An 18,274-nucleotide genomic window follows, 5' to 3' on the forward strand; every position below is an offset into this window, starting at 1 on the left:
CTGTGACAGCATTCTCACCTGGCGGTTTTCTGCCGCAATTGCCGGTCCCCTGTAGATAACACTGCCACCTAGTGGTGTCCTACCGGAATGGCAGGTCCTCTGTGGACGGGACTCACTTGGAGGTTTTCCGCCGCAATGGCCGGTCCCTTGTTGATAACACTCCCACCTGGTGGTGTCCAGCCGCATGACCGGACCGCAATGGACAACACGCCTACCGGGTGAGTCCTGCCACAAAGACAGGTCCGCTGTGAACAACACTCCCGCCTGGTGGTGTCCAGCCGCAATGACATGTCCGCTGTGGACAACACGACAGTTAACAGACCCCCGTCAACGTTTTGTAAAATGACACTTCATCAGCACCGTAAAGGACGGGGATAGATGCTAGAATGATAAATTGAGGGAAGTGGTCGAAGTTGAAGTTGGTAGTTGGTAGATGAGGGGCAATGTTAGTGGGTGGGGATGGAATTGAAATCGGAAGCTGGGAGATGAGAGTTGGAAAAGTTCACGAGCTGCAGAAGAACGAATCTAATAGGAGAGTAGAGTGGAATACTGACGAAAGGAAGGATTACTAGAATCAGAGAAAGGTGATGGGCAGGCAAGAAGAGAAGGAGTGGCAGGGTAACTAGTAACACACACAATATTGCTGGAGGAACTCAGCAGGCTATGCAGTATCTATGAAAGGGAGTACATAGATGGGAAACCAGCAGGGCTGGTGGAATAAAGATGAGGAATCAGGCTTAGAGGCTGTGGGGATGAGAGGGAGAAACACAAGGTGATAGGTTCAACCGGAAGGAGGGTGTAGGGTGAAGTAAAGAAGACAATAGAAGAATTAAAAGAGGGTGGATCACCAGACGGAGGCGCTGCCCATCTGTCCTCTATTAGATTCCCCACTTCCAGTCCGATATCTCTTCCACCTGTCACGTACAAGTTTGGGGGCAAGGAGATACTGTCTTACGATGATGAGTAAAGTTCAGTTCAGTTCAGTCCGTGGTATTGAGTTGAGTAGTGATGGAGAGAGAGAGAGAGAGAGAGAGAGAGGGATTTGAATCTTCAGGTGAGCTGACGCCGTGGATCTTCCCTTTGCCCTCCGAAATCCTTTAATAGTCACCGACTGTGACTTCAACAATGGGGACCGGTTTTCTGTGGTGGAGCTATCAGCCAGGCAAGGGTGGACACATGGACAGCTCCCCACCGGTCACTGCCTTTTCTTTTCACCGCAAGAGCCACTGATCGTTCCTCCAAAAACCCGCTTTTTCTGCGGGCACAACAGAGCTCATTCAGTGTCCAAAACATGTATCTGAGGTCTATATCATCTGACCTTCTATTTTATCTTCCCGTGCTGAGCGCCGACTGTCTCTCAAATAACTCCGCCCTTCTCTGTCTGTGGAAGAATATAAGCAGGCGATGTCCTTGAAGAAAGTACAAACAACCTGTGAGCAGTCTGCGTCTCTCTGCCTCTTTCAAAAGCACATGTCGTTGTTAAATAACTCTCTCTCTCTCTTTCAAAAGCACAGTTCATAGGGGTAAACAAGCACAATTTATAGGACCCCGTCACACCCCTTTCTTCAGAGAGAGAAAAAAAATTGACAAAGGCATCTTATTTTCGTCTAAATGTACATTACAGAGTTTGAAACAATACATGTTGATCCATCAGATGACAGAGCAAAAATCTGTACAGTTTCCAACTTAACATCTGGATAAACAATCAGCTGTAATATTGTCAGTACGTTCACATGCTTGTTTTTTTAAGTCACATTCTTGCAATATCAGACTCCAAATTAACAACCTTCTATTCTTATCCTTCATCTTAGTTCGAAACACCAACGGATTATAGTCCATGTAAACCACAAGCGGTCTCTGGGCAACAGGCAGATTTTGAGGTCTCTGAACATAGACCTTAAAATGTTGTAAAGCCAGAATAAGTGCTAACAATTCCTTTTCAACAGTTGAATAATTTCCCTGAGAATTTCTTTGAGAAATAAGCTACTGGATGTTCAATATTATCCACACCCTTCTGTAACAGTACCGCCCCAACAGCTTCGTAACTAGCATCGGTTGCTATCGAGAATGGTTTCAAAAAATCAGCTGCTTTGAGCAGAGGATGATAACACAGGATGGTTTTCAGATGTTCAAATGCCTCCTGGCAAAAGTCATTCCAGACAAATCTTTCACTCTTCCCTGGGAATTTTGTTAGGGGGAGGGCGATGTCAGCAAATTTCTTACAAAACTTACGATAGTACCCAACCATTCCTATAAACCTTCTTAAAGCTTTCTTGCCGGTCAGAACAGGAACCTCAGCAACAGCTTGAACCTTGGCCTGAACAGGAGCCAGTTGACCCTGGCCTACTACATAGTCAAGATAAATAACAGTAGCATGATCAATTTCACTCTTATAAAAGGTCACCGTAAGATTGGCCTTGGAAAGTCTGTCGTATAGTTTTTCTACTGCTGCAATATGCTCTTCCCATGTGTCATTCCAGGCCTGTCAATCATTGATAAAAGCCTCTGTGTTTTCTAAACCTCCAATCACAGGATTGATCATTCTTTGAAATGTCCCTGGTGCATTTTTCATCCCGAAGGGTAAAACATTGTGTTCATACGGTCCAGATGGTGTCCCAAATGCTGATATCTCTTTAGCCCTCTCTGCTAAAGAAACACCCCAGCATCCTTTTAACAGGTCAATCTTTGTAAGGTATTTAGCCTTCCCCACTCTATCAATACAGTCATCCATTCTCCTTCCTTGTTCTTTCTAGTTTCTAATTTCTTGCTCAACCATTTTACTTTTCTCAAGGTTCACTCTATAAAGATGCTGTTTCATGGGCTGGACTGAATTTATAACGACGTGACGCACTGCATATGTGCACCATTTCAAAATGTCACAAAATACATTTCCATGCTTGTCGATTAGCTCCTTCGCTTGTTTCTTGCGGTCTGGGGTCCAACTGATGGAGCTTATCAGTAATATTTTTCAAAACACTGGAACTGGAAAATCTTGGTGAGACTCGGTTCAGTGGGGAAAAAGGTTTTTGCATTTCATTATCAGATGTCATGACTCCGTTTTGTTCCAGAACAATTCCCCCACGCGCCATTCTAGCGAACAAATGTTTTATTTCAGTCATCGATACTGTTGGCGGGGACGACCGACCAGGTGTGAGCTACGGTGGCAGGGCCTCCGGCACTGAGTCTGACCCTGTGGTGCAGAAGGGTGGGACGGAGAAGAGGAGAGCTGTAGTCATTGGAGACTCTATAGTCAGGGGAGCAGACAGGAGATTTTGTGGACGTGAGAAGGACACCCGCATGGTTTGTTGCCTCCCGGGTGCCAGGGTCTGGGATGTCTCTGACCGGGTGCACGACATCCTGGTACGAGAGGGAAAGCAACCAGAAGTCGTGATACACGTTGGGACCAACGACATAGGCAGGAAGAGGGATGAGGTCCTCAAGTGTGAGTTTCAGGAATTATGCAGAATGCTGAAGAACAGGACCTCAAGGGTAGCGTTCTCAGGATTACTGCCAGTGCTACGTGACAGTGATGGTAAGAATTGGAGGAGGTGGCAGTTGAATGCGTGGCTGAGGAGTTGGTGCAGGGAACACGGTTTTAGATTTTTAGATCATTGGGATCTCTTCTGGTGAAGGTGGGGCCTGTACAGATTGGATGGTTTGCACCTGAACTTGAGCGGGAGCAATATCCTGGCAGGTAGGTTTGCTAGCATGGTTCGGGAGGGTTTAAACTAATTTGCGAGGGGGATGGGACCACAAGCGATACAGCAGTGAAAGAAGTGCATGGAGTAAAGCCAGATCTAACATACAGAGAGGCTTTGAGGGAAGAGAAGCAGAATAAACAGTGTAAAGACAGTAAGGTAGAAGGGCTGAAATGTGTGTACCTCAATTCAAGAAGCATCAGGAACAAAGGTGATGAACTGAGAGCTTGGATACATACATGGAATTATGATGTAGTGGCCATTACAGCGACTTGGCTGGCACCAGGGCAGGAATGGATTCTCAATATTTCTGGATTTCAGTGCTTTAAAAGGGATAGACAGGGCGGAAAAATGTGAGTAGGGGTGGCATTACTGGTCAGGGATACTATTACAGCTACAGAAAGGGTGGGTAATGTAGCAGGATCCTCTTTTGAGTCAATATGGGTGGAAGTCGGGAACAAGAAGGGAGCATTTACTCTGTTGGAGGTATTCTTATATGCCCCCTAATAACAGCAGAGATTACAGAGGAGCAGATTGGGAGGCAGATTTTGGAAAGGTACAAAAATAACAGGGTTGTTATCATGGGTGACTTTAACTTGCCTAATATTGATTGGCACCTTTAAGTTCCAAGGGTTTAGATGGGGCAGAATTTGTTAAGTGTGTCCAGGACGGATTCCTGTCACAGTATGTAGACAGGACGACCATAGGGAATGCCAAACTAGATCTAGTACTAGGTAATGAACCGGGTCAGGTCACAGATCTCTCAGTGGGTGAGCATCTGGGGGACAGTGACCACCGCTCCCTGGCCTTTAACATTACCATGGAAAAGGATAGAATCAGAGAAGACAGGAATTGTTTTAATTGGTGAAAGGCAAATTATGAGGCTATAAGACTAGAACTTGCGGGTGTGAATTGGGATGAGTTTTTGCGGGGAAATGTACTATGGACATGTGGTGGATGTTTAGAGATCTCTTGCGGGATGTTAGGAATAAATTTGTCCCAGTGAGGAAGATAAAGAATCGTAGGGTAAAGGAACCATGGGTGACAAGTGACGTGGAAAATCTAGTCAGGTGGAAGAAGGCAGCATACATGAGGTTTAGGAAGCAAGGATCAGATGGGTCTATTGAGGAATATAGGGAAGCAAGAAAGGAGTTTAAGAAGGGGCTGAGAAGAGCAAGAAGGGGGCATGAGAAGGCCTTGGAGAGTAGGGTAAAGGAAAACCCCAAGGCATTCTTCAATTATGTTAAGAAAAAAAGGATGACAGGAGTGAAGGTAGGACCGATTGGAGATAAAGGTGGGAAGATGTGCCTGGAGGCTGTGGAAGTGAGTGACGTCCTCAACGAATACTTCTCTTCGGTATTCACCAATAAGAGGGAACTTGATGATGGTGAGGGCAATATGAGTGAGGTTGATGTTCTGGAGCATGTTGATATCAAGGGAGAGGAGGTGTTGGAATTGTTAAAATACATTAGGATAGATAAATCCCCGGGGCCTGACGGAATATTCCCCAGGCTGCTCCACGGGGTGAGAGAAGAGACTGCTGAGCTTCTGGCTAGGATCTTTATGTCCTCCTTGTCCACGGGAATGGTACCGGAGGATTGGAGGGTGGCGAATGTTGTCCCCTCGTTCAAAAAATTTGGTAGGGATAGTCCGGGTAATTATAGACCAGTGAGCCTTACGTCTGTGGTGGGAAAGCTGTTAGAAAAGATTCTTAGAGATAGGATCTATAGGAATTTAGAGAATCATGGTCTGATCAGGGACAGTCAGCATGGCTTTGTGAAAGGCAGATCATATCTAACAAGCCTGATAGAGTTCTTTGAGGAGGCGACCAGGCATATAGATGAGGGTAGTGCAGTGGATGTGATCTATATGGATTTTAGTAAGGCATTTGACAAGGTTCCACACGGTAGGCTTATTCAGAAAGTTAGAAGGCATGGTATCCAGGGAAGTTTGGCCAGGGCGAATTAGAATTGGCTTGCCTGCAGAAGGCAGAGGGTCATGGTGGAAGGAGTACATTCAGATTGGAGGATTGTGACTAGTGGTGTCCCACAAGGATCTGTTCTGGGACCTCTATTTTTCGTGATTTTTATTAACGACCTGGATGTGGGGGTAGAAGGGTGGGTTGGCAAGTTTGCAGATGACACAAAGGTTGGTGGTGTTGTAGATAGTGTAGAGGATTGTCGAAGGTTGCAGAAAGACATTAATAGGATGCAGAAGTGGGCTGAGAAGTGGCAGATGGAGTTCAACCCGGAGAAGTGTGAGGTGGTACACTTTGTAAAGACAAACTCCAATGCAGAGTACAAAGTAAATGGCAGGATACTTGGTAGTCTGGAGGAGCAGAGGGATCTCGGGGTACATGTTCACAGATCCCTGAAAGTTGCCTCAAAGGTAGATAGGATAGTTAAGAAAGTTTATGGGGTGTTAGCTTTCATAAGTCGAGGGATAGAGTTTAAGAGTTGCGATGTAATGATGCAGCTCTTTAAAACTCTGGTTAGGCCACACTTGGAGTACTGTGTCTAGTTCTGGTCGCCTCACTGTAGGGAGGATGTGGAAGCATTGGAAAGGGTAAGGAGGAGATTTACCAGGATGCTGCCTGGTTTAGAGAGTATGCATTATGATCAGAGATTACGGGAGCTAGGGCTTTACTCTTTGGAGAGAAGGAGGATGAAGGGAGACATGATAGAGGTGTACATGATAGTAAGAGGAATAGACAGAGTGGATAGCCAGCGCCTCTTCCCTAATGTACCACTACTGAATACAAAAGGACATGGCTTTAAGGTAAGGGGTGTGAAGTTCAAGGAAGATATTAGCGGAAGGGTCTTTACTCAGGGAGGGGTTGGTGCGTGGAATACACTGCCTGAGTCAGTGGTGGAGGCAGATACACTCGTGAAGATTAAGAGAATGCTAGACAGGTATGTGGAGGAATTTAAGTTGGAGGGGTTACGTGAGAGGCAGGGTTTGAGGGTCTGCATAACTTTGTGGGCCGAAGGGCCTGTAATGTGCTGTACTGTTCTATGCATATGTATGCCTACGCCAGACATGGTTCCCTACTGGGACAGCACGACCATCTCCTCCGGGAGGTCATGGAGAACCGCCGTTCCGTGTCTGCTCACGTCACGCAGATCGGTGACCAGGTGGACCGTGTATCCACTCATCTCACTCAGCCCACTGCTGGAACCCTGTCTAACGAGCCCAGACAGCCTGTCGTGGCAACCCCCTACGTGTCAGCAACACCCCCGCCAAGACAGCCTCGCGTACCTGAACCGGAGCACTACGTGTCGGCCCTTCCTTCATCAGTGCTCCCTGGTGTTTGAACAGCAGTCCCCACGTACTCCACGGATCAGTCAGATATTTGTTATATCATGGGACTGTTGCTGGGAAGTGCATTAGCGTGGGCCACAGCTGTTTGGGATAACCAAGTGGATATCTGCTCTTCTTTCGCCACCTTTATCGCGGAGATGAGAAAGATCTTTGGTAAACACGCCGCCAAGCGTCTACTCACTCTCCGGCAGGGCTCACGCAGTATTGCCGAATATTCCGTGGAGTTCCGGACGTTAGCGGCCGACTCGGGGTGGGACGATGAGGTACTCCAACAGATATTTCGGAATGGTCTCAGTGACATGGTGAAAGACGAGTTGGCGGCAAGAGACGACACCGACAGCCTGGATTCCCTGATCTCCCGAGCCACCAGGTTGGACAATCGCCTCTGAGAACGCCATAGAGAAAGAACTGGTCGCCCACCACCTTTGGCCAACTCTTCGGCACGCATTACCGCCTCCCGCCAGAACAGGCAGCTCTCCTGCTCCTGCTCCTGGAGTAGCTCCCAGCCCTGCCGTTTCCACCGCCCCGAGAGGGGAAACCATGCAGCTGGGAAGGAACCGCCTTTCTCCTACAAAGTCTATTGCACCCTCCGGAGCAGCAAGTGGCGGTAATGCACCATTAAGCTGGGTTCCAACCGCCGTAAAACACGAAGAAGAAGAAGGGGAAGAAGCAGCAGAAGAAGAAGATGAAGATGATTCCGGAGATTCAGAGCGGGTGAGTGTCTATATTGCTGCCAGTCCGGCCTCTTCGGCGCTACCTGTTCCCTTCGGCCTAAAGGGAAGACTCACCAGTGGAAAGGGGGACTCTGGTGAGCCAGACAACACTCCCTTCCCACCCCCGACCCCCGATGCAGCTTCAAGCTACTTTGTGTTACAACCAACAGTCCCTGCCTCTGTTTGCACCAGTGGACTCCGGCGGTGAGGGAATTTTTTTTTGGATGAAAGCTTAGTCTTCCAAGCCGGAATTCCTGGTGAGCCATGTTTACACCCCTGGAAGCTTGGGCGCTGGACGGTAGACTTCTGGCCCGAGTCACACACTGTACAGATCCCCTGCTTCTCCTTCTCTCCGGAAAACAGCGGGAACAGGTACGATTCAATTTAATTTTCTCCACTCAAGCCCCCATAGTTCTTGGTTACCCCTGGTTAAGTCGTCATAACCCCCACACCGACTGGCCCACCGGGAAGATAGTCAGCTGGAGTTCGTTCTGCCATTCCACTTGTCTGCAATCAGCCCTTTCCCCAGTGGAGGTCAAAGCGACCTCGTCCGCCTCTGAACCCCCTGACTCGTCCAGGGTTCCCGTAGAGTATCAGGATCCGGGAGAAGTGTTTAGCAAGCATCGGGCCCTTTCTCTGCCTCCACATCGCCCTTACGACTGCGCAATTGACCTTCTCCCTGGAGCTTCATCACACACCAGACGGCTGCCATGCCTCTCGGTCTCACTAATGCCCCCGCCGACTTCCAAGCCCTGGTAAACAACGTCCTTGGGGCCTTTATTAAACGTTTCATTTTCGTCTGTTTGAACGACATCCTAATCTTCTCCCGCAGTCTTCAGGAGCACACCTAGCATGTCCGTCAGGTTCTTCAGAGGCTTTTGGAGAACACGCTATTCGTTGAGGCAGAGAAGTGCGAGTTCCATGCCCGTTTTGTCAGTTTTCTGGGGTACATCATTGAGAGCGGGCAAGTGAGGGCGGATCCCGAAAAGATCCGGGCGGTGGCGGAGTGGCCAAAACCCACGACGCTTAAACAACGCCAGCGATTTCTGGGGTTCGCAAACTTCTACCGTCGCCTCATCAGGGATTACAGCCGGGTGGCTGCGGCCCCTTACTCAACTCATCTCTCCTGCGACCCCTTCTCACTGGACCCCCGAAGCCGACTCCACCTTCACGGAGCTGAAGAGGCGTTTCACCTCCGCTCCCATCCTGGTCTAGCCCGACCTCTCTCGCCAATTCATTGTGGAAGTTGACGGCTCCGACTATGGGGTGGGAGCGGTCCTCTCCCAATGCTCCGTCCCAGACCAAAAGCTCCATCCCTGCGCCTTTTTCTCTCACCGACTATCCCCCGCCGAAAGTAACCACGACGTTGCGAACCGGTAGTTGCTGGTCGTCAAACTCGCCTTGGAGGAGCGGAGTCACTGGCTGGAGGGAGCTGAACATCCATTCATCGTCTGGACGGACCACAAGCACCTGGCGTATATCCAGAACGCTAAACGCCTTAATTACTGCCAAGCCTGTTGGGCATTATTGTTTGGCCGTTTCAAATTCACCCTCACCGATCGTCCTGGCTCCAGGAACGTGAAGCCAGATGCTCTGTCTCGTCAATAGGTCTTCGAGGAGGGCCTTCCCAAACTCGATACCATCCTTCAACCATCCTGTGTTGTGGCTGCCCTCTCCTGGGAGATCGAATCCATAGTCAAAGAGGCCCAACGGACGCAACCTGACCCAGCCTATGGACCCCCCAATCGCCTATTCTTGCCTGACTCTGTTCGGTCTCAGGTTCTCCAGTGGGGGCATATTTCCCGTTTCGCCTGCCATCCCGGAATCAATCGAACTCTGTCCCTTCTGAAGCGACATTTCTGGTGGCGCTCCATGGATGCTGACACTCGCTCCTTCGTCTCTGCCTGTTCTGTGTGTGCCCGCGGAAAAGCGTCCCATCGGCCACCTGCTGGGTTACTTCGTCCCCTACCTGTCCCCGGCCGCCCTTGGTCCCACATTGCTTTTGGATTTCTTCACTGGGCTACCCCCTTCACATGGTAACACTGCCTTACTCACCGTGGTGGACCGTTTCTCCAAAGCCGTGCACTTTACAGCCCTTCCCAAACTCCCTACAGCCCGCGAAACAGCTGACCTCCTTGTTCAACACGTCTTCCGCCTTCATGGAATTCCCCCTGACATTGTTTCTGACCGGGGTGCCCAATTCATCTCTCAAGTCTGGAGGTCCTTCTGTTAAGGCCTTGGACCCTCGGTAAGTCTGTCTTCCGGTTTCCATCCAGAGACTAACGGTCAAACGGAGTGAGCAAACCACGATTTGGAAGCAGCACTGCGCTGCATATCCGCCAAAAACCCGTCATCCTGGAGCACCCATCTCACTTGGGTGGAGTACGCCAACAACTCCCTGGTCAACAGCACCTGCGAAATGTCTCCCTTCGAATGCTCCCTCTGTTATCAGCCCCTCTGTTTCCTGTGCATGCAGACGATATTGATGTGTCTTCAGTTCAGGCCCATCTCCGCCAGTGCCGCAAGGTCTGGAAGGATGCACGAGCGGCCCTGCTCCGTTCAGCTGACCGCAACCGGAGGATTGCCGATCGCCATCGAATTCCTGCGCCTAACTATCGGCCTGGTCAGAAGGTTTGGCTCCCTTCAAAATACATCCCCTTCAATAATGAACTCAAGAATCTCGCCCCTCGTTACCTCGGATCATTCCAAATTGTGAGCATCATCAACCCCTCGGTGGTCAACCCTTTGTCTGTCAGCCCTTTGTGCCCCCCTGCTGAACCTCCCCCACTCGCCTGGCTTACACCGTCCACTGGGTCTGCGGCGCAGAGGCAGGGGTCTGTTTGACCTGGTCGATTGGGAGGGATACGGTCCTGAGGAGCGCACTTGGATTCCCCGCTCCTTCACCCTGGACCTTTCCCTCGTCCGAGATTTCCATCGAGGCAATCCGGACAAGCCTGGTGGTTCGCCGGTAGGCTCCCGCTGATGTCGGGGAGGGGGGGGGCGTGGGGAGTGTGGGTACTGTCACGGTCTCGACAGTTAATTCACTATTGTCTCCTAACTCACTTTGATGGCGACACACCTGGCTTTCATCAGGACATACAGCAAAAGAACCCCAGCTTTGCACCCAGTAGTTGCCAGATCGTTGGTTTTGCCAGTGTGGTAATCAACGTTTCCCGGCCGCTTCGGATTGTGTGTTCTAAGTTTGCTCCAGTACCGAGATTTATCTGTGAAATTTAGTCTCTCCACGTCAAGGTAAGTTTTCCAAGTTCCAATTCAGTTCCGAAGGTGACCTGTGAAACTCAGTCTCTCCGTGTCAAGATGAGTATTCTAAGTTTGACTTCAGCACCGAGGTTTACCCGTGTAATTCGGTCTCTCCGTGCTAAGAAAGGTTTCGCCTGCCGCTTTCCTTTCTACGCTCCGTGTCAAGATAATTCTGCTTTCTTGCACTCCTGTTTGCCGTTAACGCTCACACACTCGACTACTTCCTAACTTAATCTCCGGGCCTGTGTTCTGCGTTCCTTGCAACACAACGACTTCTGCGTGCATCTGCAAATCCACATGAAGCTGTGTTCACCCCTGAATTTTACAACAAACCTCTAAAGCTGCTCAGTCCCCAAATCAGTGCGTACCCTCATGTGCGAGAACACAGCCCTAAATCAGTGCGCACCTCCAAATCATGTTCACCCCCAAAACTGTGCGCGCACTCATATTCACACTCACTTCCCTAATACTGCGTTTTCCACAATTTGCTGCGCACCCCAACCCGGCTGACACGCCCGCAGGCATAACAGATTATTTCAAGGAAACAATCATTTCAAACCGTTCAGAAAATTTTTGTCTCGGGAAGAAATATAACCATGCATCCGAAAATTCTTTGCAAATCTTGGTGTAACTTCAAACCCGTATTGAATTCAAACGCACATACGATTATCTTCGAGTACAAATCGTGTCAAACAGTTCAGAAAATGGCTGCCTCGCCATTAAATAAACGCAGCCCAAAGTTCGTATGCAAATTTTGAGTAGCAACCTCCAACTTAAAAACACAATACGAACAGATTTGTAAAAGTAAAGTGCATTTATTCATATAACACTCCAAATCTGTGTGAAAACCCAAATCCACTTACACCCCACATGCGTATTAGATTATGCCGGAGCAAGAATCGTTTTCAACTGTTCATGAAACAGCTGGCTCATACTTAAATAATAGGAAGAACAAAATTAAAACTTTCAATGTACATTTATTAATCATGTTTCTATAGATCAAACAGCCTTCACAATTGTCACCCCCTACAACCACCGACAGTCCAAACTCCGTGTGCACCCCTTAAGTCTGCGAATATACCCAAATCCGCACGTGCCCCCATATTCTTGCACAACCCCAAGCCCGTGTGCGCGCCTAATCCGCGCGTCTCCGCGAACCCTTTAACAACTGCATGTGCACATTAGATTATTCGGAGTATTGTCTGCAGCTTCGTTACTAGCCTGCAGGAAATATATCAATAAAATTGAAAGTGTAGAAAAAAATAGAATACGTTTGCTGGGATTGGAAGACCCGAGATGTTGGAAAAAGTGAGGACTTTCTTCACTGGTGTGTAGATAAATGAAGGGAGATTACACAGAAGTATACACAATTATGATTGTTATAGACAGGGTAAAAACAGGCAGGATTTTTCCTCAAGTTGAATGAGACGGGAAGTACAGGTCGCAGATTAAGGGAGAAAGATGAAATATTTAAGAGGGACCAGAGTGGGAATTCCTTCCCTCTGAGGGTGGGGCCGGTTTGGGAAAAGCCGTCGGCGGAAGTTACGGATTTCATTGGAGAGTAGTTTGGATAGGTACATGGACGGGAATCGTATTGAAGGCTATGGTCCAGGTACAGTTATAGAACACGGAAAAATAACAATTCTGTAGGGACTAAATGGTCAAAAAGGATTTGTTTCTTTGTTATGGTACTCCCTGACTCCAGATAAAGTGGAGATGAAGGGGAACTGGTTGGATCCGTTGTCGGGAAGGAAGCGAAGTGTTTTAAGGTGTTCTTGAGGTATAAAGGTACTGCACATCCATTGCAAAATGGGGTGATCAGGGCCAGAGATTTTAAAGTTGTTGAAGAGCATACACACACACACACACACACAACTAGACATTCAGATCTGCCTTACCATCTGTCCACTGTGTTCTGTGTGCATTCAATGTTTGATAGATTTCAATGTGATTTTTCTAAGCTCAGCGAATTCAGGCCCGGAGCCATCAAACGCTCCTCACAGGTTCACTCGTTCATTCCCTGTTCAACCTCCTCAAATGTATTGAGTAGAGACCGTCCGAGCTCTGCGCTCTTCGGAATTCAGCCCACGATATTGCTGTATCTCTTACAAACAACACAATGCTATATAGTTCCCCGAACGAGTGTACACACTCCCGTCTGGTGCCCTGAAGGGTTTCCTCCACACGAGCCGAGTGGCCACTCTGTATCGACAAAGAGCGAGCGCTGTCCGCTACCTGCTCTCTGACACAAACACACAGAGACACTCAAAAAGTCCAAAGACTCACAGCAAGACGCATAAAAACACACAGAAATGTAGACCCACATAGATACATTAATAATGAAGGCACTTTAAACTGTTTAAGATTGAGACAGCTATTTGGTGAATTGTTTGAAATGATTCCTGCTCTGGGAAAATCTAACGTGCATGTTGGATGATCAGAGGGTTTGGGGTTGTACATGTAAGTAAGGCTGCACATTGATTTGCGGATTGGCGTAGATTTTAGTTTGTGTCGGTGAATAAGGGGTGCAGACGGATTTCAGGGTGTCGGTAAATACGGGATGCACACTGCCTAGGGGTTGCATGCGAATTTGAGGATGTGCAGAGATTTCGGAGTGCATATTGAGTTGGGGATGGTGACAGATTTGGATGTGTTGGCAAATTTGCTATTGCACGCCGATTTGGGAATGTGATGAATGTCCAGGTTGTTTCATTTATAGGTACTTTAATAACAAATGCAGTTTGAACTTTGAACTTTGCTCATTATATTATTACGGTGGAACTGCTGGAAATAATTCTTCCTCCTGGATAATCTGATGGGCATGTGGGATGTCAACGGGTTTAAGGTGCGAACGGAATTGAGGTGCACACTGATTTGGGATTCTCATGTGTTTATATGGGTGTTTCAGGGTGGTACACGAAAATCTTTGTTCGCCATTTTATTTGTTTAATTAGATAAATTCTTGATTATGGCTGTGTGGCTTATGGATCAGCATCATTTTCAACTGTAAAATGCTTGGATGTGATAGAAGCTCAGGATTTAAAATCATGTTGCTTACCGTCCCCTGTTTGGGTTTTACTGGTTGAAATGGGACAACTACCCTCAGGATTTCGGAGACTGCAGTATTGCTGACATATCGAATTAATTTGAGGGTGCAGAGAAGTGATCATCCTGTTAAAGTTGTGGTAGAGGACTGTTGGGAACATCACACAAAGAGTCTTTTTAGGTTTAGGTGGCTGGGATCTTATCACGTTGGGAAGATGGGATTGCTGGATTATGCAATATGCCCCAATTGTCACGTTCTATGAAATGCCACCTTGTTCTGCCTATGACTGGTAGACTTTAGGTGTCATATTTTAATGAATCCAAAGATTCTGATACGCCTGAGGGTCTGTTGGTTCAACAATACATTAAGGAATATTATTATGATATGTTAACAGAGGGATATAATATGTTGTTGCAGAGGGATCAAAAGACAATTTAATTGGAACTGTGGGTGTACCGGTTTTTTTTTGTGCCGAATTAAAAGTAACGATAAAGAAGCAACTTACCGACCATTTATCAGTTTAAACAGCAGGACTTGTTGACATAATTTTCGGTGTATAGTAGGTGGAGGAAAATTGTTAGCCTAGCAGCAGATCAGATTTAATGTTGGAAACTCGTCAAACATTATTTCATACACAAAGTATTGGTGTATATGATTTATTCTGATGGGTCCCTGCACACAGAGGTTTTGAGCGGAATAAGAGGTTTAACTGTTTAGTTACAAAAGCTGCTAAAAGTTCAATTGTGGATAAAGACCATCCGCTTTGCAGATCAGAGCCTGTTTCGGGGTTTTACAGGGTTAAGAATTGAGGGCTTCTGGGAAATCTAGTGGCACACCTTTACAGACACCGAACAGTGTTTGGTTCATGGGAGAAGTGGCTACAAACAAGAAGGGAAGTAATTATACCGATACCACCTGAATTGGCCATATTAAAATGTTGTTTTTTCCAAATGTCGTGTTGGATAACTTCATACTGGGTCGTGTAGATTTTTTCATTATGGAACATTTGCACACAGACTATTTCAGGGTGAAGCTGATCAGGTAGATTGAAATCAAATGCAAATTGCATGACAATCGTTGGGCGTCGATATTTAAATTGTGGGAATGAGTTTAATTTAATTCACTGCATTAGGTTTTTATTCCGTACAATCTATAGGATTTTGACGGGGGTGGGGTGGTAATTTAGTTTTCATTAGGAAAAAAAAAACAGTGAGAGTTTTATTTCCCAATTCCGAACACCACATTCCAGTCCAGTTAGAAGCGGGAATGCGCCATTAAATTGGAGTGTCAAAAGCCATTCATCCAAATGCCCCCCTCTTTATTCATGTTAGACGATCATTCAACGGGACGGTGGAAACTGGTGTGTTTGACATTGGATTAGCCAACCAGCATCAGACTAGACTCAGCCGTCTTGTGGGAAAGTCGGTCTGTGAGGTTGGTGGGCAGGAATGGGCATGGATGGACATATGCAAAGACAAATGGGTGGCTGGCATTCCAGAGTAGTTCGTTGACTGACATCTGCCGAGTCCAGGACGGTGCTTTGCCCCTCCCGAGAAACGCACTATCCTAATGACCCAGTTCTTCCTGTCAATGGGACAGTATGCCCCAGAATAAAAACTGGGAGATCAGACGGTGAATGTGAGGAGCCGGAATCCGGACTGGAAAAATTGCTGCGGCCTCCGGCTTGTGCTCAGGACGCGTATTTATTAATGAACTGAATCACCGAGGTGACCGGATATTTCACCGCGCTGATTATCTGCTCCCTGAATTTCGACTGAGTCACCGCGTAAATAAATGTGTTCGTGCAGCAACTGAAATCCCTCAGTAAAGCCCCGACGTAGATAAAGATCCATTCAGAATCATTGAAATCCAATCCTTTTCCTGAGACCTGATAATATATGATATTTACAACCACTGTCATCCACAGGAGGATGAAGTTGCCGGAGAGAGTGAAAAGTAAAACCACAGACCTCCTCCTGCTCTCCATCTCCGGGTCACTGCCGTTCTCCCCCTTGCTGTGACCCTTTAGCCCCTTACGGACCCGACTGGCCACTAAAATGTGTCTGACTGTCAGAGCGTTGAGCAGCAAGATCCCAGCGAAAGGGAGGAACGGAGTTAAAACTGTATCGAGCCAGTCATATACTACCCACCCAGGGTCAGTTAAATAATTGTCTATGAGATTACAGAACCACGGTACATTGTCAATGATCTCCCAGGGTTCCCGTGTGAAATATCGGGGAATGTTTTTCAGACAGGACAGTACGCCGGTTGTTGTTAGAACCACAGCCGCAGTTTTCCCGGTGCAATATTTTGTTTTCAGCTTCTGACAGCAAATGGCGACAAACCGATCAAAGGTGAAAGCGACGGTGAACCAGACAGAACAGTCTGTGGCTGTGAACCTCAGTACAGCGCTAACACTGCACACAGGCGTGATGTCCAGAAAATTCAACGGGAAGTAGTATTCATGGATTTGAGACAAAATGACCTCGGTGACATTGGTCAGTAGATCCGCCGCTGCCATGGCCACCAGGTAGCGAGTGGTGCAGGTAGAGAGGCCGCACTTTCCCCGGGACAGGATCACAATCGCCACTAAATTCACTGGAGAGGGGGAGGCGGGAGTGGGAGAGGGAGAGGAGTGGGAGAGCGGGACGGGGGAAGGGGACAGGGAGAGAGGGAGAGAGAGGGTGACGGGGATGGGGGAAGGGGACGGGGGAGAGAGAGAGAGAAAAAAATAACAGACACTAGGCATTACTGAACCCATTCCTCAAGGGATCGGGTTTCAGCTAAAGATCAGGAGAGTCTGTGAACGGCTGCTAATCTAACATCAAACACGGGTCACACCGTCTCTGACCTGCCTTCTTCAGTGCGGAGATAAGACAATGTGTGCATAGTCGTCGGCGATAAAATCGATCTGCATCAACAACAACGATCGATGCTGATCCCGACTCCAGTCGCTGATGGGGCCGTTTCACTGATTTAACCGTGACGGGCCAGGTCTCTGGAAACTTAGCATCTGATGCGGCCAAGAAGGGAGACAGAGGGGAGCAACAGATACAAAATACTGGAGGGACTCGGGAGGTCAGGCTGCATAAATGGAACTGAACAAAATCTGGTTCTGAGCCAAGGCTTTTCGACAGGACGAAGTGGTGCCCCAATTTACGACGCGTCTCAGAGGGAAAGCAGGAACAACTTAGTAACCTGAGACTGAGTGGCTCCGTTAATGGATTAATTCTGCAGCGCAGTTCAATTCGATAATTTCGTCAGCAGATCCGTGGACACTGGTTCCGGTGACCAGACCCAATTAGGCAGTGTGATCCGACTGTGACAGACTCCACAGTGAGACATGAAACACAGGACCCGGGTTTCTCTCTGTTCAATAACTCAGAAACAGTGAACTTCACAATGTAAACCCATCCCAGTCACAGCTTGCGGCAGAGCTGCCTGTCCCCACACCGGAACAACTCCGGACAAGCTGTCATTGAAGCAAGAACAACGTTCGAGTCGATCTCGTGAGTTAAATATGACAATTCAGAGTGCTGAACTGACAGGAGCAATACCTCTGACGGTTAGCTGGACAATGATCATCAGGATAAAAGCTTGTCAAATGATCATAAACAGATTTATATGGTTAACACACAGAAATACCAAACATGAATTGCTCTGCTCACTGACCAGGAACTCCAATGATGGCAATGAACACGTACAATATTTTCTCCACACTCCAATATCTTTCCAACATTGCAGGCATTTTATCTGTCCCCCTGTGCTTCAGGCGATCTCTCGGAATGAAATGTTAAGGCAGCACATGCCTGGGGTTTTAAATACCATTTATCGACTCCACAGGGACATATTTCAGCAGATTTAAAAATAACTGTTGTAAAACTATTTACAGACCAATTACGTCAGGCAGGTGCAATCCCCGTGGTGACAGATTGAGATTAAATAATTAACTAGTGCAATTTTTGGACTGTTTGTGTGAATTAGTTTGTCCGAAAAGGTGACTGGACCTTCAGTGGTTTCTTATCAATTAAATATGCTTCCACTGTATGTATGCAATTCAATTGAGCCATTTGAGAGACACAGAAGATTGAAGTAAATTATGTCATTGTAGCTTGTGAAAGTGTATTGAATCACCTACTGTTTCCATTCTCCTCGAGAGTATAAACTCTTGGAATAGTTTGTGTTTGGAGGACTGTAACGAGGGGTCGCTAAGAAAAGATCTGCTTGTGATGGTG

General features: G+C 47.5%; 1 protein-coding gene and 1 pseudogene across 1 annotated transcript in view; one reads left to right on the forward strand and one right to left on the reverse strand.

The window, feature by feature from the left end:
• The window catches only part of LOC140185051 (uncharacterized), a 783,302-nt gene that overhangs the window by 188,670 nt on the left and 576,358 nt on the right, over positions 1-18,274 (forward strand). The window lies entirely within an intron of this gene.
• Positions 15,730-17,846, reverse strand: LOC140185334 (probable G-protein coupled receptor 139; annotated as a pseudogene).

This window comes from Mobula birostris, chromosome 20 (assembly GCF_030028105.1).
Source record: "Mobula birostris isolate sMobBir1 chromosome 20, sMobBir1.hap1, whole genome shotgun sequence".
In the NCBI taxonomy this organism is placed as follows: Eukaryota; Metazoa; Chordata; class Chondrichthyes; order Myliobatiformes; family Myliobatidae; genus Mobula; species Mobula birostris.